Below are 11,547 nucleotides of genomic sequence, written 5' to 3'. Positions count from 1 at the left end.
CCAATACAACTTGGTCGAATTAACCATCTCTTGACTAATCTGGTTAACTGTATAACACATGTTAGGTCATTTTTTCACCAAATACATGAGTGAACCCACAAGTTGCTTGTAAATAGTAGCCTTCACTACTTCACCGGAAGTAGCATCCTCCTTCCTCCAGTTACCTACTAGAGGAGTCTCCATGGGTTTACTGGTCTCCATGTGGAACCTTTTGAGTTGGAATACTTTCCCTGAGAGACAAAAAGTTCCTCATCACCTTGCCATACTTCCATACCTAGAAAGTAGTGCATGAGCCCCAAGTCCTTCATTTCGAACTCTCTTGCAAGATCCTCTTTGCAAGACTTGATCAACTTATCATCATTTGTCAGAATCAAATTTTGGAAATATACAACAATAATCAACAATTTACCTTCAACCACAATATGGTAAAAATTCGTATCTACTTCACTTTTGGTGAATCCCAACCCGGTGAAATAACTATGGATCATGGTGTACCAAGAACAGGGTGCTTGTTTCAGCCCATACAACACTCGCTTGAGTCAGGACACATGCAAATCTCTATTGAAGGTCTCAAAACCTTTAGGCTACTCAATATACACCTCTTCCTCAATCTTGTCATTGAGGAATGTTGTATTTACATCCATTTGATGTATCTTCCATCCCATCTTGGCTAACAGTACTATAATGGATCTGATTGATTAGTACCTTGCAACAGGAGGAAAAGTTTCATCGTAATCAATCCCCTCCACCTGAGAAAAACCTTTGGCCACAAACCTGGCCTTGTGTTTCTCCACACTACCAACTGCTGGTTGCTTTACCTTGTAAAGCCATCTAGAGCTCACCACTGACTTGTCTGTCGGTCTTGGGACCACATCCCAAACACTGTTCTTGATGATGGAGTCATACTCCTCAACCATGGCATCAACCCAAACTGGTTGTTGCACTGCTTCCTCAAAATAGGATGGCTCAATCTCTACACATCCGCTCATCAGAGCCATGTAGCCAGTGTACCTCTTCGGTGACCTCCTCTTCCTGCACTGTGATGTGGGTTCTCCCACATTCTCTCTATCATGATGAAATAACTTGTCAGCCTCTCTAGTGCGTTTTCTCCCATCTTTGGAAGACTCTACAAGAGTGGGTGTCTCCACTTCCTGCTCCTCTGCATGTGGATTCTCCACATCATCTTAAGGTTCCTCCTTAGGAGCTAAGAGCTACTTAACCACATACAGTTGTAGCTCCATCTCAAGGGAACATCTCATGGTGTTCTCTTCATTGAATTTTACATCTCTGCCACTGTGATCCTGTTGGTCGGAAGGTACACCTAATAGTTGTGAGGTGTATTAGTGTACCCCAAAAATATCCCCAACTCTACTGTCGGCTTAAGATTTTTCCGTGCATATTTGGTTACATGGTTGTAGACTAATGAACCAAAAATCCTGAAGTTTCCCACAGCTGGTTTCTTCCTTGAAAAATCCTCTTTCGGCGTACACAACCCAATAATTTGATTAGAGCTTATGTTCTGTAAATAGATAGTTGTGTTGCATGCTTCATCCCATAAGTGTAGTAGTAGGGCTTGATCATGTAACATCACCAGTGCCGCTCCCACAATACTCATGTTCTTCCTCTCAACCACCCTATTTTGCTGTGGGTTATGAGGTGCTATCAACTCCCGTTGAATGCCTTTTCATGCACAATTTTTTTTGAACTCATTCGACACATACTCTCCACCGTTATCACTCCTAATAGCTTTAACTTTCCTGGTAGTATCTTTCTCGACCAGTGCTTTAAATTCACAAAAATTTGCAAAAGTATGATCTTTCTTCTACATGAACAATATCCAACACTTACGAGAAAAATCATCAACAAATATAACATAATACCTGTGCTTGGCCATGGATGTTGTCGAGAATGGTCCACACACATCTTAGTGAACTCGATGGAGGATTGCCTGTGCTTGACTATCTTTGTCATGAAAGGAAGTCTTGGTGAACTTTCCCAATGTACACCCTTTGCATGTGTCTACCTTCTCAAGTGCACCCTTGGGAAGACCGATAGAAATTTGCTGCATGATATTCAAAGCACCATGGTGCAAGTGGCCCAACCTCCTATGCCACAACTCACCGATGTCTCGGCTCTACACCTTCTCTGGTTTGGTGATCCGGATTTTAAACAGGAACGCAACAAATTACAGAGATAACCATAAATACAGAGATGCGATAACCAAAAAAATAGAGATGCAGCGGAAATAATACTTCATTTCATTACTGTAAAATATTGAAATATGCTTACAAACAGAAATGGAAAGAAACCAGCTAGGGCGATGGTAGCTTATCTCTGAGAAGAGATGTGGCGGCTACATGCCTCTGAACTGTTCCGAACTGTATTACAATGAGGCTCGAAGGCCTATTTATTGTTGAGAAACAATGGAAAACCCTTCACATACCGAAACCTAACCCTAGAAGATGAAACGCCAAATTGTGGGCCCCGTTTGGGTAAATTGGTACATCAATTTCCCGGGGTCGTAACTTTGGCATACGATCTCCGTTTGACGCGTACGATAGCTCGTTAGAAAGATCTATCCGAGTACTACCACTTTGGGGGGCAACATAGGGCTCGGTCGCCCCAGAATTCCAAAAAAAACGTCGTTTAGGGCCTCAAAACGGCTCCGGAAGTTCAGGACCCGAAAAAACTGCTAAAAATAGTAAACTGTGCTACAATTAAGGAAACTGAAAATGCTGAGAAAGACAATGGTGGGGGTCCAGGTGGCCACCAATATCCACCTGGATCATTCCTCCCCCCTTAGGAAGCAATGGTCCCCATTGCGTTGAGTTCCTCCATCTGCTGAACTTGTCCTGCAATCTCTGATGTGTCCAGTGATGGTGGGAAGCATGGTCGACGATGGTCCACATTGAACATTTGGTGCAGGCGAAGGAATGGAGGAATGATGTGCTCCAAAGCATTGTTCCCCATAGCCTTGGTACTGCTGTAAGGACCATGTCGGTGTGGTCTGAGCTTCTGATGGGTTCTGGTAAGGCGTTCTTTCTGTCGATGCCACCAGACATTGTTGCCCACCTGAAACTTGTGTGGTACCCCTTTGGGTGAGGAGAAGTTGTTCCTGTGTTCTGTCATGACCGTATCCCTTTTCTGCTGCTGCTGCGTGGAGGAACCCTTTGCAGGGGTCATGGATGTAGCAACGATCTTCCCCTTATTTTGGGAGTGAACCAGACAGATGAATTTCCTGGTCTGTGATATGAGCTTGCTGCCTTTCTTGGTAGTGATCAAGGATGTGGCAGTAGGTGGGGCTACCTCTGGTATCCTGTATAATGAATTATTCAAAGAAATAATGACAGTACGAGGCCTTGACTCATGCACCCTTGGGAAGACCGATAGAAATTTGCTGCATGATATTCAAAGCACCATGGTGCAAGTGGCCCAACCTCCTATGCCACAACTCACCGATGTCTCGGCTCTACACCTTCTCTGGTTTGGTGCTCAAGGAAGCACAATATTTTACCTCCAACTTGTAGATATTATTCACTCGAACCCCTATTCCTTCTCCTATCCTATGGCTATGTGACGAAGGAACGCCTTTTCCTTAAAGATCACATCATAGCCTCTATCCTCTAACATGGAAACATATACCAAGTTCTTCTTCAAACCAGGAACATACATAACATCTCACAAAGTGAGGGAGATAATCCGACTTCCTTTGAAAGGTAACTGTACCGATCTTGGTAGCACTATACCTCCGATCATCACCCATCTCAAAATGTATTTAGAGATCCTTCTCCTCCAAGTTACTGAAAAGCTCTTTGTTATCATTCATGTGGAAATAAGCTCCACTGTCCAGGTACCACACACTACCCATCATCGATGACACAATAAAAGTGATGAGGGTAAAGTCCAGTTCGAATTGTGAAGCAAGAGCCTCATCTGCCGCTCCTCGTAAGGGATTCTTACCAACCTTGTTGAGTGGACACTTTGTGGAAAAATGTACCAACTCGTGACAGTTAAAGTGCTTGACTTTCGACATGTCCTTCTTCTTGCTACCCTGACAAGAATCTGATTTGGAATGAGATGAATTCCCCTTCCCTTTCTTTGCCTTACCCGCTAAGGCACAATTTTCCTCATCATCATGCTTTAATGAGGATCTGTCTCTAAAGTTCCTCTGAATCTCTTCCTGTACAAAGCTGGACCACAACTTCTCCCACTCTGGTAGCTTCTCCCTCCCATTAACAGATTCCTAGTAACTATGCTAGCTCTTGGGAAGTTCTAGAAGTGCTAGGCTCACAAGGTCGTCTTCGGCAACTGTAATCCCAACACTTCCAATCTCATCCCGACATTGAAGGAACTTGGTCAAGTACTTTGTGTTGGGTTGTGTTATATTCTTTCCATGACTAGCCCAAGTAGTTAACCGGGGGGTTAGAAGGGTGGTGGAGCCCCCCCTTCGTTGCACCGATTGCGTAGCGAGGGGAGTCACAGGGGGTTTGAGGGGTGCAGGTAACCCCACTCTATGGGGTCCGGGGCAGTGCCGCAGAAAATTTTGGTTTTGGACCCTATATTAGGTTGGGAGAACCTACCTATGGTTTTGTACAAGTTTTTCGCACATGGTTTTGGACGCGATGGTTTTCAGTCCATGGTTTTGGACACGATGGTTTTCGGTCCATGGCACTGGATGCTTCGGCATGTATAAATATGTATTGTAACATTGAAAGGAACATAATGAAAAATCAAGCTGGTAGTCCCGGTTTTGGGATCCAGGGGAAATCTCTGTGTATATGTGTTTTATGTGTTATGCTCTTGCATTGTTTATTTTCTGTTCTTAGAATTTGTATGTAGGTAATTTCTATACGCGGTTAAAACCTACATTTGGTATCAGAGTTGTTTTGGCTTCAAGGGGACGCCTTTGTTGCTAAGGGGTTTTGCTCGAGCCTGTGGTAGACCTTATTCAGTGGGAGATCTGCAAGATCGATTCTGGTGGTGAAAGAAGATGACGAGCAGTGGAAATATAGAGATCGAGAAATTTAATGGTCAGAGTTTTGAGTTGTGGAAACTCAAGATGGAGGATCTGTTGGTGGATAAAGATCAGTGGATTGCGGTAGATCCGGGTACTAAACCAACGGGAGTGTCTGATGAAGAATGGAAGAAGTTGGATCGGAAGGCAAAGAGCACAATATGATTGTGTGTCTCAGATTCAGCATTGTTGAATGTATCAGGGGAAGCTACGACGAAGGCTTTGTGGGACAAGTTAGGGACTTTGTAACAATCTAAGTCTCTGGTGAATAAACTGTTCCTACGGAAAAAGATGTATAACCTGAGGATGAAAGATGGAGACTCAGTGACAGAGCATCTGAATGCGTTTAATATTGTGGTAAGTCAATGATCATTTGTTGATATCAAAATTTCAGATGAAGATAAGTGCATTAGTTTGTTGTGTTCTCTACCAGATTCGTGGGATAGTCTGGTTATTGCAATAGGTAGCAATGCAACTGCCTTGTAGTTTGATGAAATAGTCTCATCCTTGTTGACGGAGGAGATGAGACGGAAAAATATGGAGAGCTAGAATGGTGATGCCTTGTCTGTATGAGGACGGTCCCAGAATATAAACAAAAATAAGTCATCGAGTGGGAGATCTAAATCTAGAGGGAGATCTAAATCTCCAGGAAAACTTGTAAAGGTGGTGTGCTGGAAATGCAGAAAGGAAGGGCACTACAAAAGGGACTGCAAATCTAAAGCTCCTGACAAAGGAAAAGGATCTGATGATGCTCCTTCAGCAGAGGTGAAAACCACCTCAGATGAAGGTGGGGATGTGTACTTGGCTTCTTCAAGTACACATGTAGATCATGAGGCATGGTTGATTGACTCAGGTGCATCCTTTCACTTCACTCCCCATAGAGAGTGGTTCTGCGAGTATGAGAAATATGATGGTGGTGATGTCTTCTTGGGGGATGACAGGAAGGCTAGAATCATTGGTCATGGAAAAGTAAAGTTGAAGTTGCAAGGTGGAATGGTTAGAAAACTTCCGGGTGTTCTGCATATTCCTGCATTAGCTAGAAATCTGATTTCTGTAAGAAAGCTGGATGATGCAGGTGTAAAAACAGTGTTCGAGAAGGATACCTGCAAGATGGTTCAGGGGGCACTGGTATTGATACAGGGAGTTCGAATTGGAACTCTGTACAAGCTACAAGGTAGCACTGTTGTTGATGGGTGAAATAGTTCTATGGTTCCTGAAAGTGGAGCATAAAATCTCGTGGTCTCTGGAGAGAAGACCTTGCTGTGGCATCAAAGGCTTGGACATATTGGAGAGAAGGGCCTTCAAATACTTCATGGTAAAAGTATGGTAGAAGGTATGAGTAATAGCTCTCTGGATTTTGATTTCTGTGAAAATTGTGTATATGGGAAGCAGAATCGGGTGAGTTTCCCCTCTGGTGGTAAGAGGGCGAAACAGATATTAAAGCTTGTGCACAGTGATGTGTTTGGACCTGTGAAGGTTCCATCACTGGGTAAGTTTGTGTACTATGTATCCTTTATAGATGAATTCTCAAGGAATACATAGATATATTTCCTTAAGAAGAAATATGAATTCTTTGACAGGTTTAAAGAATTTAAGGCTCTGGTGGAAAACCAGATAGAGAAGAAGATAAAGGTGTTGAGGACAGATAACGGTGGAGAGTTTTGCAGTAAGGAATTTGAAGAATTCTGTAAGAAGTGTGGTATAGAACGACAGAAGACTACTCCATACACACCTGAGCAAAATGGAGTTGTAGAAAGAATGAACAAGACATTGATGGAAAGGGCAAGAAGCATGCTCAGTGGTGCCAGCTTAGGACAGGAATTCTGGGTAGAGGCAGTGGAGACAACATGTTACCTGGTCAATAGATCACCTTCATCAGCGTTGGAGAATAAGACTCCACAAGAGGTATGGACTGGTAAGAAACCCTGTCTTTCACATTTGAGGGTATTTGGATGTGATGCATATGTACATGTTCCAAAGGAGAAACGAACCAAGTTGGATAGTAAATCTGAAAAGGCATCTTTATTGGGTACAAGGATGGTTTAAATGGTTATAAGCTTTGGAACCCAGTAACAAGGAAGGTTGTGTACATCCGAGATGTGGTGTTCAGAGAGGTAAAAGATGTTATTAAACATGAAGTCCAACCAAAGCAACCTGAGAAGATAGAGTTTTAGCTAAAGGAGGAAGAATCAGACTCAACAGCAGAGGAGGAATCAGAAGATGAAGAGCCACAAACTACGGGTGTGAAAAGATCAGTTCAAGAAAGAAGGAAGCCAAAAAGGTATAGTCCATCTGCTTTCTGTTTAAAATTTTCTTTATCTATTACTGATGATGATCCCAAAACTGTGAAGGAAGTAGTAGATTTAGAGGATGGAAAACTTTGGAAAGAGGTCATGGTTTATAAAATGGCATATTTGCACAAAAATAAGGCTTGGGATCTGGTGGAGTTTCTGGTTGGAAGGAAACCCATTGGCAGCAAATGGGTATTCAAGAAGAAGACAAATGCAGAAGGAAAGGTGGAGAAATACAAAGCTCGGTTGGTAGCAAAAGGTTATTCCCAGGTGTCGGGAATTGATTTTGGTGATATTTTTTCTCTTGTTGCCAAGGTAACTTCTATTAGATTGCTTTTATCTATTGCTGTTGCTTTTGATTTTGAGGTAGAACAGATGGATGTGAAGACAACATTTCTTCACGGGGATCTGGAAGAGGAGATCTACATGAAGCAACCTGAAGGTTTTGCGGTGAAGGGTAAGAAAGAACTAGTATGCAAGTTAAAGAAGTCTCTGTATGGGTTAAAACAATCACCAAGGATGTGGTATCATAAATTTGATACATTTATATGGGGACTTGGCTTCACTAGAAGCAAAGCAGATCACTGTGTGTATTTTAAATTAATTGGTGACCGTGTTATTTATCTGGTCTTGTATGTGGATGATATGTTGCTGGTTGGAAATGACAAAGAAATTATCCAGGATTTGAAGACCCATTTGTCCTCAAAATTCGACATGAAAGATCTTGGTGCTGCAAACTATATTTTGGGCATGGAAATTAAAATAGATCGGACAAAGAGGAAGCTCTGGTTAAACCAGAGGAAGTATGTCGAGACAATATTGCATAGGTTTAATATGCAGGATAATAAACCGGTGAAGGTTCATATTCCTGTAGGTGTAAAGTTATCTATTGAACAGTGTCCCAAGTCACAAGAAGAGGAAGAGGACATGTTTCATGTTCCATATGCAAGTGCAGTCGGTAGCTTGATGTATGCGATGGTATGTACTAGACCATACATTGTACATGCAGTGGAAGTATTGAGCAGGTTTATGTCAAAACCAGGGAAGGAGCATTGGACAACAGTGAAGCGGGTTTTCAGGTATTTGCATGGCACTAGTGATTATGTTTTGTGCTATCCAGGAAGACCAGGATTGGATAGAGTGTTGGATATTCGTGGCTTTGTTGATGCAGATTGGGCTAGAGATATGGATCAGAGAAGATCTACAAGTGGGTACATGTTTAACTTATTTGGAGGTGCAGTCAGCTGGATGAGTAAGAAACAATTTGTAGTGGCACTATCAACTACAGAGGCAGAATACATGGCAGCCACTCATGCAAGCAAGGAAGCAGTTTGGTTGCAAAGATTGTGTTCAAGTATGGGGTTAGTACAGGGAGCTATAAGGATAGATTGTGATAGCCAAAGTGCAATTTTCTTGGCAAAGAACCCTGCATATCATTCAAAGACAAAGCACATTGATGTTCAGTATCACTTTTTGAGGGATTTGATAGAAGACAAAAAGGTGTTGCTGGTAAAGGTGGAAACTTTGAAGAATACTGCAGATGCATTGACAAAATCTATGAGCTCTGAGAAGTTCTCTTGGTGTAGAGAAACAATGGGCGTTGCAGGGCTGGATAAATGACTAAGCTCTCCCGTGGCCCCCTATGGAAAGAAAACAACAAGTGGGAGAAGGGTTATGGGCCCACTCTTCCTAAGGGCTTCTTACCAGCCTTCTTGAGCGGACACTTTGTGGAAAAATGTACCAACTTGTGACAGTTAAAGCACTTGAATTTCGACATGTCCTTCTTCTTGCCACCCTAACAAGAATCTGATTTGGAATGAGATGAATTCCCCTTCCCTTTCTTTGCCTTACCCGCTAAGGCACAATTTTCCTCATCATCATGCTTTGATGAGGATCTGTCTCTGGTGTTCCTCCAAATCTCTTCCTGTACAAAGTTGGACCAAAACTTATCCCACTCTGGTAGCTTCTCCCTCCCATTAACAGATTCCTGGTAACTATTCTGGCTCTTGGGAAGTCCTAGAAGTGCTAGGCTTACAAGATCGTCTTCGACAACTGTAATCTCGACACTTCCAAGCTCAACCCGACATTGAGGGAACTTGGTCAAGTACTTCAGAATTTAGTCGCCCTTTTCCATCTTGATCTTTCTGAGTTTGTCCTTCAGCTCCAACTTCCTATGATCACTACTATTTTGAAACAGATCCATCAATGCCTTCCACATTGAAAATGGATTTTCCTTACCATGGAGATTCGAGACAATGTGATCTCGAACTCCTTCTAGGATAATTCTTCTCACTTTTTCCACACACTTTCTCCATTCAACCATTGTTAACTAGGCAATCCCTTCTATGGATAGAAGCGATCCCTCTAGTCCAATGAGTTGATCTAGTAAACATTGAAACAAATACATGCAAAACTCTCCTAGTTTAAATCAGAATGTCATGAGAGAGGGAAAATGGCCTACCTCACTCCTATGCGGTCACTTTTTGATTTGAATCTCAATCTCCTCACTTCCAATCTCGATCCTCGCTATTATGTTGTGAACAAATACTTGCAAGAGAGATCAAACAAAGACAACAAAGTAAAAACATAGGATATGCATTCTAATGTAAACCATATGACAGATCAAGGAGCAACGTACTAAGCAAGTAGTCATTTACATGCTTATGGAAAGTAAACATGCATTAATAAATACAAAAGGGAAGAATACAACCACTGCCGCTTGATGTTGAAAGCCTCGTTTGGGATGGGTTTCCAAGTCCAAGCCAATACTTCTTAAGCTCTCCTTTCTCCTTCACAAATTGGCAGCAATTAGGCGCAATTTAGCAGCATCATGACCAATCTAGTCTGACCAACCATTTGAGGGTATAAGGGAATTTATTTATAGGGAAGGAGGGAGTTAGGGATCCACAAAATGGGGAAAAAGGTCCACATCTTAAGGGAAGATCCATAAAGGTAGGATAAAGGACTCAAAATGGGTGAACTTGATCATATCCTTACTCAAAAATAACCAGCTCGTTGTTCTCAAGGCTTCTAGTAAGAGAAGCTTCTGCTCCATTTTGGGAGAAACTGCTTGAAGAGGACCAATGCGGATTTTCCTATCAAAAGTCGCACTGCCAGCGCTAGTCACTAGTTAGACAAAAGGTTACCAGCACGAATTTTCCTACTAAAAGTAGCACTGGTCTTGCAAATAAAGGTTTTTTACAAGTTTTTCCAGAATTGCTTCAAGACATTAGTTCTTTGTCTCTTCAGTGATGTATTGAGCATAAAATTCATGGTGAATGAGTTTACACAGCTTTTGTCACTTTACGATATTTGTGACGATAGTGGCACAAAGGATGACACTTGAGGTATAGAGTTAGGAATGTGACAAAATATTGTGTAACATATGCCCCTTAAAGAATGAAAGCAAAACATGAAGTGATGGTTGAAGTGCTTTATCAGTTAAGGCAAGGAGCTTGGAAGACCACAGTCAGGAGACCTGCAAATCAAACATGATACAATATATGACATCTTTGATATATACATATGCCTAATAATACATCTGAATACACATCAAAATATAATACATGAAGCCACGATATGGACACAACCATCCATCTGAAAAGGATCATGTCTAAGGATCCACGACATGGACGCAACCATCAGTATGAAAAGAATCATGTATACAATCATGAATACTCAATAGCTCCTCACAGCCTTGACTTTGATAGATAAGATCTAGGGTCTTCATCTCTGTCGCGATCGAAGTATGAATCTAACCATGTGAATAGATGTGCTGACATCGAACATGGTAGAAACGACCTGATTACCAGTCAATAATGTAAACTGTTAATAGGTGGAAAAGAAACCACCAATAATGACGATGTCCCTCAAGATACACCAACACAATGTACAAGTGTGAATAGGTGAGCTGAATTTCAACACTTGCACAATCATTCGATCAAAGGCTAATGATGTAAGCCTGTCGTCGAACACGAAGAACTTGCCATTGAGGCATGCAAGCTCCAATGTACTGAAAGGGCGTTTCTAAATCAACTTCCTGGATAATGAGCTGAAGTGGAAAGGAAGCGATCCGTTGAAGGAGGGCCATAATGTTTCCAACATCATTGACATGAAACATAGGATATCTCAAAATGATAGGAGTTGTTCAAGATTGTTGCAGAGAGGGTCACATAGGTATAAGAGGTTTTACTTTTGTAGATAGGACTTCTCTTGAACATATCGGCGACACGACTCTAGAGT

This window comes from Pinus tabuliformis, chromosome 6 (genome assembly GCF_031772625.1).
Source record: "Pinus tabuliformis cultivar Carrire ecotype Pingquan chromosome 6, CPIR1, whole genome shotgun sequence".
Lineage (NCBI taxonomy): Eukaryota > Viridiplantae > Streptophyta > Pinopsida > Pinales > Pinaceae > Pinus > Pinus tabuliformis.
Note: the sequence above shows the minus strand (reverse complement) of the source record.